Source organism: Hyla sarda, chromosome 2 (assembly GCF_029499605.1).
Source record: "Hyla sarda isolate aHylSar1 chromosome 2, aHylSar1.hap1, whole genome shotgun sequence".
NCBI classification, from domain to species: domain Eukaryota; kingdom Metazoa; phylum Chordata; class Amphibia; order Anura; family Hylidae; genus Hyla; species Hyla sarda.
The window spans coordinates 492,295,101-492,316,921 of record NC_079190.1 but is presented as its reverse complement, the minus strand read 5'-3'; the positions used below and the strand labels follow the sequence as shown (position 1 = coordinate 492,316,921).

At 44.6% G+C, this 21,821-nt stretch overlaps 1 protein-coding gene and 1 pseudogene across 1 annotated transcript in view; one reads left to right on the top strand and one right to left on the bottom strand.

The window, feature by feature from the left end:
* Positions 1–21,821, top strand: part of ERG (ETS transcription factor ERG) — a 414,806-nt gene that overhangs the window by 76,205 nt on the left and 316,780 nt on the right. The gene's annotated exons all lie outside the window — the stretch shown is intronic.
* Positions 14,216–14,326, bottom strand: LOC130359842 (U2 spliceosomal RNA; annotated as a pseudogene).

Sequence of the window (21,821 nt, the reverse complement as noted above, 5' to 3'; positions counted from 1 at the left end):
ACTCTTTGATCGTCTCCAAGGTGCCCATATTTTTACCAAACTGGACTTAAGAGGTGCTTATAATCTCATCCGCATCAGAGAGGGGGATGAATGGAAAACGGCATTTAACACCAGAGATGGACACTTTGAGTATCTGGTCATGCCCTTTGGTCTATGCAACGCCCCTGCCGTCTTCCAAGACTTTGTTAATGAAATTTTTCGTGATCTCCTATACTCCTGTGTTGTTGTATATCTGGACGATATCCTGATTTTTTCTGCCAATCTTGAAGAACACCGCCAGCATGTCCGTATGGTTCTTCAGAGACTTCGTGATAACCAACTCTATGCCAAAATAGAGAAATGTCTGTTTGAATGCCAATCTCTTCCTTTTCTAGGATACTTGGTCTCTGGCCAGGGACTACAAATGGACCCAGATAAACTCTCTGCCGTCTTAGATTGGCCACGCCCCTCCGGACTCCGTGCCATCCAACGTTTTTTGGGGTTCGCCAATTATTACAGGCAATTTATTCCACATTTTTCTACCATTGTGGCTCCTATTGTGGCTTTAACAAAAAAAAATGCCGATCCCAAGTCTTGGCCTCCTCAAGCGGAAGACGCCTTTAAACGACTCAAGTCTGCCTTTTCTTCGGCTCCCGTGCTCTCCAGACCTGACCCATCTAAACCCTTCCTATTGGAGGTTGATGCCTCCTCAGTGGGAGCTGGAGCTGTCCTTCTACAAAAAAACTCTTCCGGGCATGCTGTTACTTGTGGTTTTTTTTCCAGGACCTTCTCTCCGGCGGAGAGGAACTACTCCATCGGGGATCGAGAGCTTCTAGCCATTAAATTAGCACTTGAGGAATGGAGGCATCTGCTGGAGGGATCAAGATTTCCAGTTATTATTTACACCGATCACAAGAACCTCTCCTACCTCCAGTCTGCCCAACGGCTGAATCCTCGTCAGGCCAGGTGGTCTCTGTTCTTTGCCCGATTTAATTTTGAAATTCACTTTCGGCCTGCTGATAAGAACATTAGGGCCGATGCTCTCTCTCGTTCCTCAGATGCCTCTGAAATTGAACTCTCTCCTCAACACATCATTCCTCCTGACTGCCTGATTTCCACTTCTCCAGCCTCCATCAGGCAAACTCCTCCAGGAAAGACCTTTGTTTCTCCACGCCAACGCCTTGGGATCCTCAAATGGGGTCACTCCTCCCATCTCGCAGGTCATGCGGGCATTAAGAAATCTGTGCAACTCATCTCTCGCTTCTATTGGTGGCCGACTCTAGAGACTGATGTGGTGGACTTTGTGCGAGCCTGCACTATCTGTGCCCGGGATAAGACTCCTCGCCAGAAGCCCGCTGGTTTTCTTCATCCTCTACCTGTCCCCGAACAACCTTGGTCTCTGATTGGTATGGATTTTATTACTGACTTACCCCCATCCCATGGCAACACTGTTATTTGGGTGGTCGTTGATCGATTCTCCAAAATGGCACATTTCATCCCTCTTCCTGGTCTTCCTTCAGCGCCTCAGTTGGCTAAACAATTTTTTGTACACATTTTTCGTCTTCACGGGTTGCCTACACAGATCGTCTCGGATAGAGGCGTCCAATTTGTGTCTAAATTCTGGAGGGCTCTCTGTAAACAACTCAAGATTCAATTAAATTTTTCTTCTGCATACCATCCTCAATCCAATGGACAAGTAGAGAGAATTAACCAGATCTTGGGTGACTATTTACGACATTTTGTTTCCTCCCGCCAGGATGACTGGGCAGATCTTCTACCTTGGGCCGAATTCTCGTATAATTTCAGAATCTCTGAATCTTCCTCCAAATCTCCGTTTTTCGTGGTGTACGGCCGTCACCCTCTTCCCCCCCTCCCTACCCCCTTGCCCTCTGGTCTGCCCGCTGTGGATGAAATTTCTCGTGATCTTTCCACCATATGGAAAGAGACCCAAAATTCTCTCTTACAGGCTTCTTCTCGCATGAAGAGATTCGCAGATAAGAAAAGAAGAGCTCCTCCCATTTTTTCCCCTGGAGACAAGGTATGGCTCTCCGCTAAATATGTCCGTTTCCGTGTCCCGAGCTATAAGTTGGGACCACGCTATCTTGGTCCTTTTAAAGTTTTGTGTCAAATTAATCCTGTCTCTTACAAACTTCTTCTTCCTCCTTCTCTTCGTATCCCTAATGCCTTTCACGTCTCTCTTCTTAAACCTCTCATCCTCAACCGTTTTTCTCCTAAATCTGTTCCTCCCACTCCTGTTTCCGGCTCCTCGGACATCTTCTCTGTCAAAGAGATCTTAGCCTCAAAAAAGGTCAGAGGAAAAACTTTTTTTTTAGTGGATTGGGAGGGTTGTGGTCCAGAAGAGAGGTCCTGGGAACCTGAGGACAATATCCTGGACAAAAGTCTGATCCTCAGGTTCTCAGGCCCCAAGAAGAGGGGGAGACCCAAGGGGGGGGGTACTGTTACGCCGAGCGCTCCGGGTCCCCGCTCCTCCCCGGAGCGCTCGCTACACTTCCCTCACTGCAGCGCCCCGGTCGGTTCCACGGACCCGGGGCGCTGCGTTACCACCTCCGGCCGGGATGCGATTCGCGATGCGGGTAGCGCCCGCTCGCGATGCGCACCCCGGCTCCCGTACCTGACTCGCTCCCCGTCAGTTCTGTCCCGGCGCGCGCGGCCCCGCTCCCTAGGGCGCGCGCGCGCCGGGTCTTTGCGATTTAAAGGGCCACTGCACCGCTGATTGGTGCAGTGGTTCCAATTAGTGTTTACACCTGTGCACTTCCCTATATCACCTCACTTCCCCTTCACTCCCTCGCCGGATCTTGTTGCCCTAGTGCCAGTGAAAGCGTTCCTTGTGTGTTCCTTGCCTGTGATTCCAGACCTTCTGCCGTTGCCCCTGACTACGATCCTTGCTGCCTGCCCCGACCTTCTGCTACGTCCGACCTTGCTTCTGTCTACTCCCTTGTACCGCGCCTATCTTCAGCAGCCAGAGAGGTTGAGCCGTTGCTAGGGGATACGACCTGGTCACTACCGCCGCAGCAAGACCATCCCGCTTTGCGGCGGGCTCTGGTGAAAACCAGTAGTGACTTAGAACCGATCCTCTAGCACGGTCCACGCCAATCCCTCTCTGGCACAGAGGATCCACCACCTGCCAGCCGGCATCGTGACAGTTATGATGTATCAGCAATATACCTAATAAGACTATGTTCACACAAAGTATTTTGAGTCTCAAGCATGGTGCCTTTATTATGTATCTATTGCGCTTTGGTTCTGCCTCACATCAATACAAGCACCGTCCATTTACATAACTTATCATAAATCCATCAGCTCCATGGCCACTGTTGTGCTCGACGCACAAATATACACCAATGATTAAGGTGATGTATCTTTCTGTGACTATAGGTGTCCCAAGTCACATGAGAGAAGGACATGCCCCCGGCACACCCCCTTCATGCTTTTTTTTTTTTTATCTTAGAGCCGAGGAACGCTTCTCGGCCTTTTGGCTAAGATAAAGTGTAGTACCTTTCCTGTTAGTTGGCGGTGTGGAAGACCACCAAGGCAGGATGGGGAACCACACAGTAGGACGGGTGTACCAGGGATGGCTGTATAGCACGGCAGTCATCCCCGATGAGACCTGTTCCCTGCTGGATCTGGCCTTAAGGTCTGGGTAGAGTGAAGGCCGAGGTGCACAAGTGCCCTGGGAGTGGTGACCCCAGGGTGCCGGAATTCACTTGGGATTGGCAACCCCACTCGAATGAAAGCACATAGCACGCACTTTTTCTCTCACTCTTCTGGGCACTCACCCTTAGTATCCCGGCCTTCCGGCTTGGATCGGGGAATTTTTATAGATCCGGTCGGATGTCCAGGCAGTATTACACACTGCGCACATCCACTTATTTATTTATTTATTAATTTTTTGTCACTGTGTCCACTTTTTGTGTTTGTTTGTTCACAAGGATTTGGTAGGGTGCGGTAGCCCTTCTGGGTGTCCCTCCTGCCAGTCTAGGGGAGGTGTGTGTGGCCATTAGGTTCCTCACCTCCCTGCTATACCCCGTGGCATCCTGTTTCGGCAGGATGCCAAACCGGTTTTACTGGTTCCTTGGTGACAACCTGGTTAACGCCTAGTTGTTTGCCGGGAACACTTTCGGTCCCTGAGTAGCTTCGGCGAAAGGGGACATCATACCTGGAACCTCGCAGGTGCCTTTTGGCCCGGAGGCGAAGGGTTTGGTTTGTTGGGGGGCCTCTCTCCTTTCGGAGAAGAGCTTGCGATAGACAGCATCCTCGTGCACGTTTTTTTGTGTGAACACTTGCACTTGGGTGATTTGAGAGCACGTACCTCGGCTTCCAATATAAACGTGCTCTCGAATCACCCAAAGTGCAAGAAAAAGTGCAAACGTGTTACACTAAAAAAAACGCGCACAAAGGATGTGGTCTATCGCAAGCCCTTCTTCGATAGGAGAGAGGCCCCCCAACAAACCTTACCCTTCCCCTCCGGACCAAAAGGTACCTGCGAGGTTCCAGGTTCGATGTCCCTTTTCGCTGAAGCTACTAGGGGACCACAAATGCTCCTGGCATCCCCCTTGGCGTCAGCCAAGGTATCTGCTCCCTTCATGCTTTCCTACCGCCACCTTGGTTCAAGCAACATCATTTCTGTAAAGTTGCAACTTGATAAATGTCCCCGACTTTGTTACTCCGACTTTTCTTACAGCTGTAATATTTTCTGCCATAAAAAAAACAACAAAAAAAACAAAACAAAAAATAGGGGTATTTTTGGTGTAATATGGCTGTTTTAAAATCCACCTTAAAATTGGTGTGAACATAGCCTTATTTGAACAGAAGGTGTAAAAAAAGAAAAAGAGAGAGGGAGGAAGCTTGTACAATGCTCACTGGGTAAAAAGTATGCAAATGAGCTCTCCTACAGAAGAAAAAGTGCCTGCTCTCTAGTGCCACCTATTGGAGATTCCCTGCAAGTTAATGCTTAACCCCCTAAAGAGGTTATCCAGTGTTTCAAAAAAATAATATGGTACTGGGGCGAGGGGAAGCTAGAAAAAAAACCTATACTTACCTAGCCCCGGGCACCTGCCACTCCCATTTGCCTCCATCCAGTCACCCAATCACAAGGGCTTATTGCAGGATCTGCTGGTTCAGCCAATCGTGGTGACCAGTAATTAGCTGAGCCAACAGGTCCTGCACAAAACGCTTGTCTTTAGAGATCAGGGGGCCAGATGGAGGCAAATAGGAGCTGCGGGGACAGTAGGTAGGTACGCTTAGTTTTTTTTCTATGCCCCCCCCCCCTGCACCATATTATTTTTTTTAAAACACTCCAGTGGAAAACGGAAAACATTTTCTTTTTAATTAACTAATGCCAGAGAGTTAAACCGATTTGTGAATTAGTCACAACACTAAAAGATAAGGAAAAGAAAGATTGCGGAGCAGCTCACCAGGTCCTAGTACTTGAGGTGTCGGATGTCACATTGCGGTCAGGCACATTACGGTCAGGCAGCAGGAGGACGGGGAGGCTGTGATGGTATGGGGGGAATCAGACGTCAGGGCCACAGCCGTATCGCACCGTTCGGTGCTTCGTCAGGCCCCTGTGACCACCAGATTTGTAAATTACTTCTATTTAAACATCTTTACACTTCCAGTAGTTTTTAGCAGGTATTTTCTCCTGCTCTGGACAGTTCCTGATACAGGCCTCAGGTGTCAGCAGAGAGCATTGTGGACAAGACAAAAAAGTAATTGAAATAGAAAATAATTTCCTCTGTAGTATTCAGCAGCTAATAAGTACTGGAAGTATTAAGATTTTTTAATAGAAGTAATTTACAAATCTGTTTAACTTTCTGGTACCAGTTCATAAAAAAAAAAAAAAAGAAAAACATTTCCACCGGAGTACCCCTTTAAAGAGCTTGGCTAGGGTTTATCAACCAAACCAGAATCTCTTCCACAAAGTAGAGCAGCTGTTTTTGGCCTCTGTTCCCCAGGACTTTATGTCGAAATTCCAAGGAAACCTTTATATGGATTTAAGAAATCAGCAAATAGAAATTCACATGGTTCCTATTATCACTTGTTCTGTGTAAAGGTGGTATAACCCTTTAAGACTATACCCCTTGGAGTTTCTTATGACATTTCCGCTTCTGATTTCTGATGGGTCTAGTTTTGTGTGTTGTGAGCGAAAGTTTTCTGTTTTGTGGGAATAGGGCTTAGTGAACCTCATTAATAAAGTTGAGTGAACTTACAGTAATCTGGCTCTTGACTAACCTCACGGCTCGGCCATTGATATGGCTGGGTTCCCATTATGTTACGGGAGCGCATACGGCAGGGGAGAGCTAAAAACTTGCGCTCCCGTATGCCTTTCTATGAGCTCATCTATGTAATTCATTTCAATGAGCCGGCCGGAGTGAAACGTTCGGTCCGGTCGGCTCATTTTTGCACCGTATGCGCTTTTACAACTGGACTTAAAACCGTGGTCGACCATGGTTTTAGGTGCGGGGAAAAAGCGCATACGGGGCAAAAATGAGCCGACCGGACCGAACGTATGACTGCGGTTGGCTTATTGAAATGAATTACATACGGGAGCGCATAGAAAGGTATACGGGAGCGCAAGGTTTTAGCTCTCCCCTGCCGTATGCGCTCCCGTATGGTGGAAAACGTAATGGGAACCCAGCCTTACTTTAGTCTGCATGAAAAAGTTCAGCATTCCAAGTGCTCCGGTTGGAAAAAAAAATGGATACAGTCCTAGGAGACCAAAGACTGTTATCCCGGACTTTTCCAGGCAATGGGAACACTTGGAAAGCTGAACTAATTTATGCAGACTAAAGTAATCAACAGCCGAGCCACAAGGTTCGTTACGAGCCAGTTTACGGTAAGTTCACTCAACTCTACTCATTAACATCTATTGTACTGTAAATTACACATCTGAACATGGCCTTAGGGTTGTTTGAAGCAGAAAGTCAGAAAGTAGTTGTATATGAGCAACAGTCTATAGAGAGAAGACAGCACGCCATGTGTGGGTTGTTCTTTTTTTTTTTTTTTTTTTTTTAAAGATAACACCATGCGAGTAAAGATGGCAACACTTCAGGCTTCCAAGAGCCCTTCTTCAGTATTAAAGGGGTATTCCAGGCAAAAACTTTTTATAAATATATCAACTGGCTCCGAAAAGTTAAACAGATTTGTAAATTACTTCTATTAAAAAATCTTAATCCTTCCAATAGTTATAAGCTTCTGAAGTTGAGTTGCTGTTTTCTGTCTAACTGCTTTCTGATGACTCACGTCCCGGGAGCTGTCCAGCTCCTATGGGCATATTCTCCCATCATGCAATGGATATTCTCCCATCATTCACAGCTCCTGTGACGTGACATCATCATTGAGCAGTTAGACAGAAAACTTCAGAAGCTAATAACTATTGGAAGGATTAAGATTTTTTAATAGAAGTAATATTCAAATCTGTTTAACTTTCCGGAGCCAGTTGATATATAAAAAAAAGTTTTTGCCTGGAATACCCCTTTAACCCCTTAAGGACGCAGGACGTAAATGTATGTCCTGGTGCGGTGGTACTTAACGCACCAGGACGTACATTTACGTCATAAGCATAACCGCGGGCATCGGAGCGATGCCCGTGTCATGCGCGGCTGATCCCGGCTGCTGATCGCAGCCAGGGAACCGCCGGCAATGGGCGACGCCCGCGATCTCGCGGGTGTCCGCCATTAACCCCTCAGGTGCCGGGATCAATACAGATCCCGGCATCTGCGGCAGTGAGCGATTTCAATGAATGATCGGATCGCCCGCAGCACTGCTGCGGGGATCCAATCATTCAGAACGCCGCACGGAGGTCCCCTCTCCTTCCTCCTTCCGGCTCCCGGCGTCTCCTGCTCTGGTCTGAGATCGAGCAGACCAGAGCAGGAGATGACCGATAATACTGATCTGTTCTATGTCCTTTACATAGAACAGATAAGTATTAGCAATCATGGTATTGCTATGAATAGTCCCCTATGGGGACTATTCAAGTGTAAAAAAAAAATGTAAAAAATTGTAAAAGTAAAAAAAAAGTGAAAAATCCCCTCCCCCAATAAAAAAGTAAAACGGCAGTTTTTTCCTATTTTCCCCCAAAAAGCGTAAAAAATAAATTTTATAGACATATTTGGTATCGCCACGTGCGTAAATGTGTGAACTATTAAAATAAAATGTTAATGATCCCGTACGGTGAACGGCATGAACGAAAAAAAAAAAAGTCCAAAATTGCTACTTTTTTAATACATTTTATTTAAAAAAATTATAAAAAATGTATTAAAAGTTTTTTATATGCAAATGTAGTATAAAAAAATTACAGATCATGGCGCAAAAAATGAGCCCTCATACCGCCGCTTATACGGAAAAATAAAAAAGTTAGAGGTCATCAAAATAAAGGGATTATAAACGTACTAATTTGGTTAAAAAGTTTGTGATTTTTTTTAAGCACAACAATAATAGAAAAGTATGTTATCATGTGTATCATTTTAATCGTATTGACCCTCAGAATAAAGAACACACGTCATTTATACCATAAATTGTACGGCGTGAAAACGAAACCTTCCAAAATTAGCAAAATTGCGTTTTTCTTTTTAATTTCCCCACAAAAATAGTGTTTTTTGGTTGCGCCATACATTTCATGATATAATGAGTTATGTCATTACAAAGGACAACTGGTCGTGCAAAAAACAAGCCCTCATACTAGTCTGTGGATGAAAATATAAAAGAGTTATGATTTTTAGAAGGTGAGGAGGATAAAACGAAAACGTAAAAATTTAATTGTCTGAGCCCTTAAGGCCAAAATGGGCTGAGTCCTTAAGGGGTTAAGATGTAGCGATCTGGAAAGAACGGCCACAACAATTGTGTAGGGTGGGTGACTGTGTAGCTTCAGGGAATGGGGGAGATTTGTCAAAAACTGTGCAAAGGAAACATTGCCCAGTTGCCCATAGAAGTAATATTCAAATCTGTTTAACTTTCCGGAGCCAGTTGATATATAAAAAAAAGTTTTTGCCTGGAATACCCCTTTAACCCCTTAAGGACGCAGGACGTAAATGTATGTCCTGGTGCGGTGGTACTTAACGCACCAGGACGTACATTTACGTCATAAGCATAACCGCGGGCATCGGAGCGATGCCCGTGTCATGCGCGGCTGATCCCGGCTGCTGATCGCAGCCAGGGAACCGCCGGCAATGGGCGACGCCCGCGATCTCGCGGGTGTCCGCCATTAACCCCTCAGGTGCCGGGATCAATACAGATCCCGGCATCTGCGGCAGTGAGCGATTTCAATGAATGATCGGATCGCCCGCAGCACTGCTGCGGGGATCCAATCATTCAGAACGCCGCACGGAGGTCCCCTCTCCTTCCTCCTTCCGGCTCCCGGCGTCTCCTGCTCTGGTCTGAGATCGAGCAGACCAGAGCAGGAGATGACCGATAATACTGATCTGTTCTATGTCCTTTACATAGAACAGATCAGTATTAGCAATCATGGTATTGCTATGAATAGTCCCCTATGGGGACTATTCAAGTGTAAAAAAAAAATGTAAAAAATTGTAAAAGTAAAAAAAAAGTGAAAAATCCCCTCCCCCAATAAAAAAGTAAAACGGCAGTTTTTTCCTATTTTCCCCCAAAAAGCGTAAAAAATAAATTTTATAGACATATTTGGTATCGCCACGTGCGTAAATGTGTGAACTATTAAAATAAAATGTTAATGATCCCGTACGGTGAACGGCATGAACGAAAAAAAAAAAAGTCCAAAATTGCTACTTTTTTAATACATTTTATTTAAAAAAATTATAAAAAATGTATTAAAAGTTTTTTATATGCAAATGTAGTATAAAAAAATTACAGATCATGGCGCAAAAAATGAGCCCTCATACCGCCGCTTATACGGAAAAATAAAAAAGTTAGAGGTCATCAAAATAAAGGGATTATAAACGTACTAATTTGGTTAAAAAGTTTGTGATTTTTTTTAAGCACAACAATAATAGAAGAGTATGTTATCATGTGTATCATTTTAATCGTATTGACCCTCAGAATAAAGAACACACGTCATTTATACCATAAATTGTACGGCGTGAAAACGAAACCTTCCAAAATTAGCAAAATTGCGTTTTTCTTTTTAATTTCCCCACAAAAATAGTGTTTTTTGGTTGCGCCATACATTTCATGATATAATGAGTTATGTCATTACAAAGGACAACTGGTCGTGCAAAAAACAAGCCCTCATACTAGTCTGTGGATGAAAATATAAAAGAGTTATGATTTTTAGAAGGTGAGGAGGATAAAACGAAAACGTAAAAATTTAATTGTCTGAGCCCTTAAGGCCAAAATGGGCTGAGTCCTTAAGGGGTTAAGATGTAGCGATCTGGAAAGAACGGCCACAACAATTGTGTAGGGTGGGTGACTGTGTAGCTTCAGGGAATGGGGGAGATTTGTCAAAAACTGTGCAAAGGAAACATTGCCCAGTTGCCCATAGCAACCAATCAGATCGCTACTTTCATTTTGCAGAGGTCTTGTTAAAAATGAAAGCAGCGAGCTGATTGGTTGCTATGGGCAACTGGGCAACTTTTCCTCTGGACAAGTTTTGATAAATCTCCCCCATAGGGGGAGATTTATCAAAACCTGTCCTGAGGAAAAGTTGCTGAGTTGCCCATAGCAACCAATCAGCTCGCTTCTTTCATTTTTAACAAGACCTCTGCAAAATGAAAGTATGTGTGTATGGGGACCTGGCAGAGCCTGAAGAAGGGCTTTTGGAAGGCCGAAAAGTTGCAATTTTTTTTTTATCACACTGTGATATCAAACTGCACATGGATGACAATAAATCCAAGACCGTTTAAAAAAACTACTTTCATATGGTGTGCCGACTTCTCACTATGCACTGTATGTATATTTTGTGGCTTTGAGGTATACCACCATAGCCTGGCACCCACTAAAAAGTGTCCTTGGAGTTGTGCTGCCTGCTTTACTATTGTATATGAGCGACATGGGGGGAGATTTATCAAAACCTGTCCAGAGGAAAAGTTGCCCAGTTGCCCATAGCAACCAATCAGATCGCTTCTTTTAATTTGCAGAGGCCTTGTTAAAAATGAAAGAAGCGATCTGATTGGTTGCTATGGGCAACTGGGCAATTATTCCTCTACACGTGTTTTGATAAATCTCCCCCCATGGAGCTTGTGAGATTACCAAGGACATTTTCTTATTTTAGCTAAGCTTGTAAAATAAATCCTCTTTTAGTCAGATGAAATTATTTTGGTTTCATCATTCTGCCATTGCTGAGTATTTCATTCAGGCCAATGACACCACTTCAAAAGTCACTTGTTTCAGAACACCGCTCCTATCATCACATTCCAGAGAGTGTAATAGTAATGTAAAACACCCTTCCCTGTGCTGGACCACTGCTAAGTACAGGGTGCCAATACACGCCACAGCTAAAAAATTACAGGGAGATGGAAGGTCTGCCACGTGAGTCTGTCTACCGAGCGAGAGAACATTTCACCTACACAATGTTTGTTATACATTTATTTAACAATTTTATAGTCCTATCTTGATAATATGTATAAACAATATGGCTGCTTTCAAGATGTCTATCTAGTTATACATGGTCCTGTCACTCCAGCCGTAGTAACGCCCCCTCGGCATGGTTAACGGCCACATCATCACCCTGTTGCCTAAGCAGATGGAACAGAGCGGTGAAGCGGTTATTGAAAGAGCTTTATTGTCCGTTCAGTCATTACAAGTCATACAATAAATTACAATCACACAAAGCACGACAGTACAATACACAGCAAAGGTTCCCTAAGCTGTACATCGCACATCATGCTACTCTAACACTCCGCTCAATCCTGTAATAGAAAAGCACAAGAGATCGAACAACAAAACAATACAATCTATGATCGGGGAAGGGGCATGGGCTGTGGGGCGGGGGCGGTATGGGCGACTATGTGGGGGTGGGGAGGGGACGGATCACAGGGCCAAACTGCTGGGCTGTATCTTCAAGGGGACATGGGAGAAGGAGAGGGGTCTTCACTCCTCTTCTTCCTCATCAACGGCCGGGCTGTCCAAGATGGAGTAGTCTCTAAGCAGGCTCTTGATGAACCTGCGGCAGTCCCGGAAAGACATGTTCTCCCTGTTGATCATGAGGGGGTTCCTGGCAAGCCACACTGCATCCTTAAAACAGTTCATAAGGCGCCAGGCCTCCTGGATGGCCTCCACATCGTGGGTCCCAGGGAACAGACCGTAAAGCACCGAATGGTACGATAGGCAGCTTCTGGGCACAGAGTCTCTGAGTTCATGTTCCAGGGCGTCCAACAGACCCTGTGCAAAGGGGCACTGCCAAAACACGTGAAACAATCCTCCACGTAGGGGCACCGGGGGCAGTAACGGGTTGTGCACAGGTTGCGTGCATGCATGAACGACCTGAGAGAGAGTCCTCCCTTGACGGCCATCCACGACAAGTCCTTGTGTCCATTGGTAAGCCGCTTTGAGGCCACATTAGTCCAAACTGTCTCTGCAGTGGCTGCGGGGAGTCCCGTCAGTCAAGTCCTTAGCTCGGATGAGCTTGTAGATTGTTCCATAGGTCGGGTTTCAGTCCTTCCAGCTGGTGCTCCCTCACAAACCGGACAACATCCCCATAGAACCAGGGAGCGTCCCACTTGTCCCAGCCCAGCTGTTTCCAGAGGAACAGAGCGGTGAAGCGAGCCGTCAACCGGGACACTACTATGGCCAGAGCGACAGGACCTGCCTAGGGAACTACTCACGGGGGTGTTCGGGGGGGGACTTTATAACTTAAAGGAGTATTCCAGGCAAAACCTTTTTTTATAAATATCAACTGGCTCAGGAAAGTTAAACAGATTTGTAAATTACTTCTATTAAAAAATCTTAATCCTTCCAATAGTTATTAGCTTCTGAAGTTTTCTGTCTAACTGCTCAATGATGATGTCACGTCCCGGGAGCTGTGCATGATGGGAGAATATCCCCATAGGAACTGGACAGCTCCCAGGACGTGAGTCATCAGAGAGCAGTTAGAAAACAACAACTCAACTTCAGAAGCTAATAACTATTGGAAGGATTAAGATTTTTTTTAAATAGAAGTCATTTACAAATCTGTTTAACTTTCCGGAGCCAGTTGATATATATAAAAAAAGTTTTGGCCTGGAATACCCCTTTAATATCTTCACCATCCCTGAGGCCATATTGTCCACCGGGGATGGTGAGGACAAAGATTTTACCTCATATAACGCGTTGTCGAGAGTTATATGTGGTAAGTGCTTCATTCCCTTCAAAAGATTTTTTTAGGGAGTTTCTCAGGAACAACTCATGGGAACTCAAGTCTTGTAGAGGACTAGCTACAGATTTGACACCCTTTTATAAACTTGCCAATACCATGTGTGCAAGAATAGGTTTGCTGGGTTTTCCGTTGTATTTTTTTTTTGCCAGTGGAAAACAATGATGTCCTCCACATTGCATAGGAAGATTGTGCTTGTCGCTCTCTGCCACTGCCAGTTTTATATCTTTGACAGGCAAGCAAGACGTTGGATGGGGTGACACCATCACAGAATTATTACTTCCCTATTGGTGGTGTAACCCCGCATGGGGGTGTCACTCAGGTATGGTCCACACTCCCCCACACCCCCACAGCAAGGCCACTGTTTCTTGCCCACATTAGTCTCCTACAACAGCTCTTACTTTACTTTTCCCAGAAGGAAATTCCAGCACAATCCTAATATTAAACCCTTGTTTTAGGGTCCTTCATTTTTTTTTTAAGAGCCGAGGAACGTGCTCTCGAATCACCCAAGGTACCTGCCTGCAGAGACATAAACGGTCGGTACCCTGCCCATGCACGAGTACCTGGTTTTTTTTCAGGGAGGTGAGTAACCTGATGGTCACACACACCTCCACTAGACCACCAGGAGGGACACCAAAAAGGGCTACCGCATCCTAACAATCCTGTGAACACACAAAAAGTGACACAGTGACAAAAAGAAATAAATAAGTGAGTGAATGTGCGCAGGTATACTGCCCGGACATCCGGCCAGATCTATAAAAATGTCTCTAATCCTAGCCAGAAGGTCGGGAATCAAGAGGTGAGTCCCACATGGTGAAGAGATCATGGTGCCCGTGCGTCAACTCAGTGAGCCAATTCTCCCAGTGAGTTTCGGCACCTCAGGGTCACCACTCCCCGAGGCACTAAAGTACCTCAGCTCTAGACCCTCTCAACCTCATGGCGAGACCCGGAGGAAACAGGTCACAGAACCAGCCCCGGAACGCCCTGGTACACTCATCCCCACCAGCATGAAACTGATAAGAACAGATACTACACTTGATCTTAGCCAAAAGGCCGAGAACCTTGTTTTAGGGTCCTTTTAAACTGGCAGATTATTGATTGCTCATGAATGCCGATAAACTATAAACAAGTTGATGGTCACTAATTGAAAAGACCATTTAGATGGGTGTGAGTAAACAGCTACACATACGATTGTGTATGCAGAATCGTTCAGGAGGCCGGTCACCTCCATTATTGTTGGCAGTACATCCCCTGTTTACACTGTAGGATGTGCTGCCAACAATGATTTTTTTGCCCACAAAAAAAAGATTTATTAGGCTAACAAATGAGCATTTGCATATTCATGGCCTAATCACTGTGCCATTTACACAGGGCCGACAATGGGCTGCAGTAACCTGGCATGGCCACTATACAATGAACAGACCTGAGGCTTCTGTCTCTGGTCACAGTTTACATTGAGGTGCTGGTCTACTGATCCAAACCATACATCGATCAATCCTGAGAATAGGACATCAATTTAAATGTCTTTTTCCTGTGCCCTGTACTTTGTGATTTCTGATCTCCTGAGACTTGAACTTTTTCCTTTACCTTAAAGGTGGTTATCCTCCATAAGGTGATTTTAGTACATACCTGGCAGACAGTAATGGACATGCTTAGGAAGGATCTGCGCTTGTCTTGGGGCTAAATGGCTATGTAGTGAGATTACCATAACACTGTGGCTAGCTTTCTGTGAACTGGTATTTCCTGTTTGAGTTTTCTTCTTTTCCCTACAAATCCCATAATTCCATTTTTCTCCCTCCCACACATCAGCCACCCCACCCACTGAAACATAAATGAGCTGCATCCATTCAAAAGACTTGAAGTTTTCAATCAGGGTGTCTACAACTGTTGCATTAGTTGCTGATTGATCTCTCTCCCACCAAGTGATTCCTCCACCCATTGAAGCAGACAGGCTCCCTGTCATCAGCTGACTAGTGATGTCAGGTCTCGGCTGCATTCCAACCTGGGGAAAATCTGAGACAACAGTCATTTTGTATGCTGTTAAAAATAAATATTGGAGCAATAATCACATAAGAATTGTGAGAAAACCGTCACACAGGTACAGACACTATATTATGAAGTACACTAACTTTACAGCCCCTGTAGCACCAGCAGCTTCACATATCTGTTTGCTGCTATGAAATGGTATTTTAGCAGCTGCTCTCTTGATTCGATGCATGGATCTGGCAGAAATCATCCTCAATGGGACTTTATCTGCATGAACCAATCTGTGCTCTGAATCAGCCACAAATCTCTTAATAGTGCAATGATCATGCTTAAGTTTTCGTGAAATACTTTATCTAATGTTTTCATACCTCGTCCAAAGCATTGAACTATTTCACTCTTTTTGGCAGCAGAGAGATCCTTTTTCTTAGCTATATTGCTTAAAAATGGTGCTCTGCTTAAAGGGGTACTCCAAAGGATAGGGGATAAGATGTCAGATCGTCGGGGTCCCGCTGCTGGGGACCCCGGGGATCGCTGCTGCAGCACCCCGCTATCATTAATGCTCAGAGCGAGATCGCTCTGCGCGTAATGACGGGCAATACAGGGGCCGGAGCATCGTTACGTCACGGCTCCGCCCCTCGTGACATCACGGCCCGCCCCCGTCAATACAAGTCTATGGGAAGGGGGCGTGGCGGTCGTCACGCCCCCTGCCATAGACTTGCATTAAGGGGACGGGCCGTGATGCCATGAGGGGCGGAGCCATGACGTCACGCTGCTCCGGCCTCTGTATCGCCCATCATTACGCACAGAGCGAACTCGCTCTGTGCAGTATTGATGGCGGAGTGCCGCAGCGGCGATCCCCGGGGTCCCCAGCAGCGGGACCGTGGCGATCTAACATCTTATCCCCTATCCTTTGGATAGGGGATAAGATGCCAGGGGCGGAGTACCCCTTTAATAATGTGGAACACCCACTTTTAGTAGTTTTTCCTTAAATTGGGCTCACCTGGCAATCTAATTATCTCAGATGTCCAAGATTGTTTCAGTGATCAAAAGAGCCCTGTGACATAATGCCATCCATGAGTTAAACCGAAAAACATAATATTTAATCTTTGTGACACTTAAATAGAATTTGCATAATAATTTGGAACAGGGTGTATAGGTTTGACCCATTGCTTTTTTCCTGACATTGCCTCTGCCTTGTAATTTTGTACTGCGTCATTACCTAAGTTTGCTCCATTGTTTCTCCTGCATTCGTCTAGTGATTCTTTACCTTGTTGAATAGCATACAGTACTATTCTGATGCCCCTGCACGTAGTCAAGTATAGGGACTGTCACCCAGTTGGGGGCTGCCATTTAGGGCAGTTTCTCCAAATAGATAGGGAAAGAGGTTTGGGAAAGCATCAGTCTGCACTGTAACAGGTCAGGGCAGGTGGTGGATCCTCTGGGCCTGTGTGAATGATTACGTGAGCCGTGACAGGGAGCGGAGTCTAAGGTGCCGCTTGTTTTCACCAGAGCCCGCCGCAAAGTGGGATGGTCTTGCTGCGGCAGGTGGCAGGCAGCACCCAGGTCGCTACCCCTGGCACTACTCGTCCACACAGGTAGCTGGGAGGTGGCGTAGCACAGAAGGAGACTGGCAGGACATGCAAGATGGCACTAGGTGAGGGAAGGTAGCAAGGAACATGGTAACAGAGACACAGGACTTTCACTATGGCAATAGGCAACCAAAGATCCAACAGGGAGCCAAGGGAGGAGCTGATATTTAAGGACAGGGCTGCAGGTGTAGACACTTGATTAATTGAGCACTGGCCTTTTAAGAGTAAGTGCTCTGGGACACACACGCCCTAGGAGGCTGGGGCACGTGTGCCGGGGCTGCGAGGACACGGAGAAGCAGAAGATGAAGGAGCTGAGTGACAGGCTGGAATTCGCATGTCGGCGCGTCCCGCGATGCGAATCCCAGCCCTGCCGGCAGCGGGGACATAAGCAAAGAGCGCTCACGGCCGGCGTGTCCGGCTGGAGTGCAGGCATTTCGTGCACTCTACCTCAGACGTGGCAGTATCTGACCCCCAGCCTCAGAACTTGGCCAACCTGAGACAATGTATTGAAACAGAGTCCATATCGGAGGAGATGCTGGACCATGTCGGGACAGAAGTGGACTACCACCTGGACCTCTGCCCTGTCACCAATAGATGTCACTCTGAACATATATATATATATGTATATATATATATATATAATTTGGATAGATACTGCATCTTTTCCTGTTAGGTAGAAGAAGTATTGCAGCGTGGCAATTTTGCACAAAAACTTTTATTCCAAAAACTACACACAATGCGACATGGCAGAGCAGGAAGTGACACGTTTTGTGTGTAACTCACCCTTAGTCGTACATCTTTTTATGTTTATACATTTCTGTTATGTTCTCTCTATTATGAATACCGCGGCTCTAATTTTGCGCCCATCTTCATCAATGCAGTAACAGTTCTTTTTTTACTGACACGGAACGTGGCGACTGCTAATCGTTCTACAAAGTGGATATCACCATCTCGGCGCACTGCTGGCAGCTCCCCGTATCCTTCTATTTGCTTGTTATGCCTTTTATAACCCGTTTTAAATAAGCCGGTCGAAGGTAAATCTTCCTAATCATTACAAATAGATTACAAATTTGCTCCCAGCTGCAAACAGTCAGAAACAGGTACGACCAAAGCCTGGGATCACCGCGCAGTAATGCGCGCGGCCTTCTTGCTCCTTTAAAGAATGATGGTTTGATGACGTGTACGGAGAGGTGCGGGATTTTCTGTGCCGTCTGGCTCGCTCGAAAGAGAGAGAGAGAGAAGAAGAAAAAAAAAAAAGCGAATGAAAAGCTTGTGATTAAGCACACATGGCACGGCAGACGCAGATTTATGTAGTGCGAGTGACTTTTTACAGAGTGACTTATTTAATCGAATGTACGCTTTCATACACACGCTTTCTGGAAGCTAGTCAGCTTAAGGCTTCCAAACCTTTACTCCTTTGTCTGTGGTAGAACCTTTTTATTTCTTTTTTATTTAGGTCAGAATTTCCAGGAGGAACAATAGTGTTACTACATGCCACGCTGGGTGACAGGGGGTAACCGGGCATCTGATGTCGGGCCAAAATCCCGTCAGATCCTATACATCATAGACTTGGCTGAGGATACCCCCCTCTTATTTTCTTGAATCTGGGCCATGGTCTTTCTCCATGTTACTGTATCCAGAGCTATTTAATCGCTAGTGCAAAAAGACGAGTTGGGTGGGCGCGTGGCTCGCATGCAGCTCAGTGTTGTTTAGATTTTTTATTTTTAACAGTTCCAAGTGGCGGTCTAACGTGTGTTTTGCACATTATTTCGGTACATTATCTATGGAAAGTGCTGACTAGAAAGAGCTAGAAGCCTTAGTGATGGCTTTACCACTACACAGTGGAACAATGAAGGCAGGGACGTGCACAGACTTTTTTGAAGGGCAGGGACTGAAGTTAAAAAAAAAGGGCACTTCTCTTAAAGGGGTATTCCAGGCAAAAACTTTTTTATATATATATCAACTGGCTCCGGAAAGTTAAACAGATTTGTAAATTACTTCTATTAAAAAATCTTAATCCTTCCAATAGTTATTAGCTTCTGAAGTTTTCTGTCTAACTGCTCAATGATGATGTCACGTCCCGGGAGCTGTGCATGATGGGAAAATATCCCCATAGGAGCTACACAGCTCCTGGGATGGGAGTCATCAGAAAGCAGTTAGACAGAAAACAGCAACTCAACTTCAGAAGCTAATAACTATTGGAAGGATTAAGATTTTTTTAATAGAAGTAATTTACAAATCTGTTTAACTTTCCGGAGCCAGTTGATATTTAAAAAAAAGTTTTTGCCTGGAATACCCTTTAATATAAAAAAAAGTTTGTACCGCAAAGCTACTTTTCTAAACGTCCTACCTTGTTCTTCATGAATAGACCAGTGTTTTCTAACCAGGGTGCCTCCAGTTGTTGTAAAATAACCTCTCCCCCACTCAGCGGTCGCTCCACCCATTGAAGCAGGACAGGCTCCCTTTGATCACCTGACTAGTGATGTCATGTCACGACACACTGCAACCTGGGAAACCCGAGACCTGAGTAATTTTGTATGCCGTTAAAATTAATAAATATTGGGGCAAAAATCACATAATAATTGTGAGACCACCATCACACACAGGTACAGACACTACATTATGAACTACACTAACTTTACAGCCCCTGTAGCATAGTCAAATAAAAAAAATTCCTGGAATACCCCTTTAACTTCTGGACCTCATGAATTGTCGCATAAATCTGTTCTTAGGCGCACCTGCAACAATTAATGCGCCCAAGCTAAATAAAAAAATAAAAAAAGCTCTACCTCCAAATATAAATGTCCCTATATAGATTTTGCAAAGAAAATAAGTATGCTTAACCCTTTAACAACCACGGACGTATATTTTACGTCCGTGGCTTGCTCCCATTATGTCAGCTCCAGAGCGCGCTTCATACCCGGCAGGTCCCGGTTGCTATCACTAGGACTCGCGGCTAATACCGGACATAGCCGATCGGGCTGATGTCCAGTATTAACCCTTTAGACGCCACGATCAAAGATAGATAAATCGATAGATATGAGATAGATATGAGAAAGATAGATATGAGATAGATAGATACATAGACAGATAGATAGATATGAGATAGATAGATAGATATGAGATAGATAGATAGATAGATATAGATGGATACATAGACAGATAGATAGATATGAGATAGATAGATAGATATGAGATAGATAGATATGAGATAGATAGATATGAGATAGATAGATATGAGATAGATAGATAGATATGAGATAGATAAGAGATAGATAGATAGATAGATAGATATGAGATAGATAGATAGATAGATAGATAGATAGATAGATAGATATGAGATAGATAGATGTGAGATAGATAGATAGATAGATAGATAGATAGATATGAGATAGATAGATATGAGATATATATATATGATAGATAGATAGATATGAAATAGATAGATACATAGATAGATAGATAGATAGATATGAGATAGATAGATATGAGAGATAGATAGATAGATAGATAGATAAATTAGTAGAAATCCGCAGCACACAAAATGATGAAAGTGCAAAAAAATGAAATTTATTCCATATCTTGGTGAAAGCTTCGGCTGTAACTTTCACCAAGATATGGAATAAATTTCATTTTTTTGCACTTTCATCATTTTGTGTGCTGCGGATTTCTACTAATTTATCTACATATGGACCATTGACCGGGGTTCGGTTCTGCGTGCACCATACTACCCGTTTTTTTGGGGTGCTGCTTCCCTTGGATTGCTAGATAGATAGATAGATACAGGAGCAGAAGAAACTTATTAACAAATGAGGTTCAATGTGGATAAATGTAAAGTTATGCATCTGGGTACTAATAACCTGCAGCGTTGTATGTCTTAGGGGGGATTAAACTGGCAGAGTCACTGGTAGAGAAGGATCTGGGTGTACTTGTAGATCACAGACTACAGAATAGCACAATGTCAGGCTGCTGCTTCCAAAGCCGGCAGGATATTGTCATGTATCAAAAGAGGCATGGACTCAAGGGACAGGGACATAATACTCCCCCTTTATAAATCATTGGTACGGCCTCACCTGGAATATGCTGTTCAGTTTTGGGCACCTGTCCATAAAAGGGACACTGTGGAGCTGGAAAGGGTGCAGAGACGCGCGACTAAACTAATATGGGGCATGGAACATCTTAGCTATGAGGAGCGATTAAAGGAGTTACAATTGTTTAGTCTTGAGAAGAGACGTTTAAGGGGGGATATGATAAACGTATATAAGTATATAAATGGCCCATGCAAAAAATATGGAGAAAAACTGTTCCAGGTTAAACCCCCCCAAAGGACGAGGGGGCACTCCCTCCGTCTGGAGAAGAAAAAGTTTAGTCTCAAGGGGCGACACACCTTCTTTACCGTGAGGACTGTGAATTTATGGAATGGTCTACCTCAGGAACTGGTCACAGCAGGAACAATTAACAGCTTTAAAACAGGATTAGATACATTCTTGGAACAAAATAACATTAATGCTTATGAAGAAATATAAAATCTCATCCCTTCCCCAATATCGCGCCACACCCCTACCCCTTAATTCCCTGGTTGAACTTGATGGACATATGTCTTTTTTCGACCGTACTAACTATGTAACTATGTAACTATGTAACATAGTCCAAATAAGTCTTTTCTCCATGTAAACCTCTCACTGTGCAGCCTATCTATGTGAGGTGGTGCTGAAGAACAAAATCCCTCATTGTTTTATTGATATATATTTGGCACGTGGAACATGTGAAAGTGGAGACATCGGCATTTGCCAATAATATCAACTGACCCTGTTTTATTTGGTAGGTCTGGCACCCCGGAGGAATGGGCAGAGAATGAGATCATTAGGGTACGAGCCACTGACTAATGCCTATTAATAAATTTTTTCCTTCTGGTCTTTTACTTCTGGGGTCTTCACACTGGCCACTACAGACGACACAATAAGATGACATTTTCTATTTTTTGT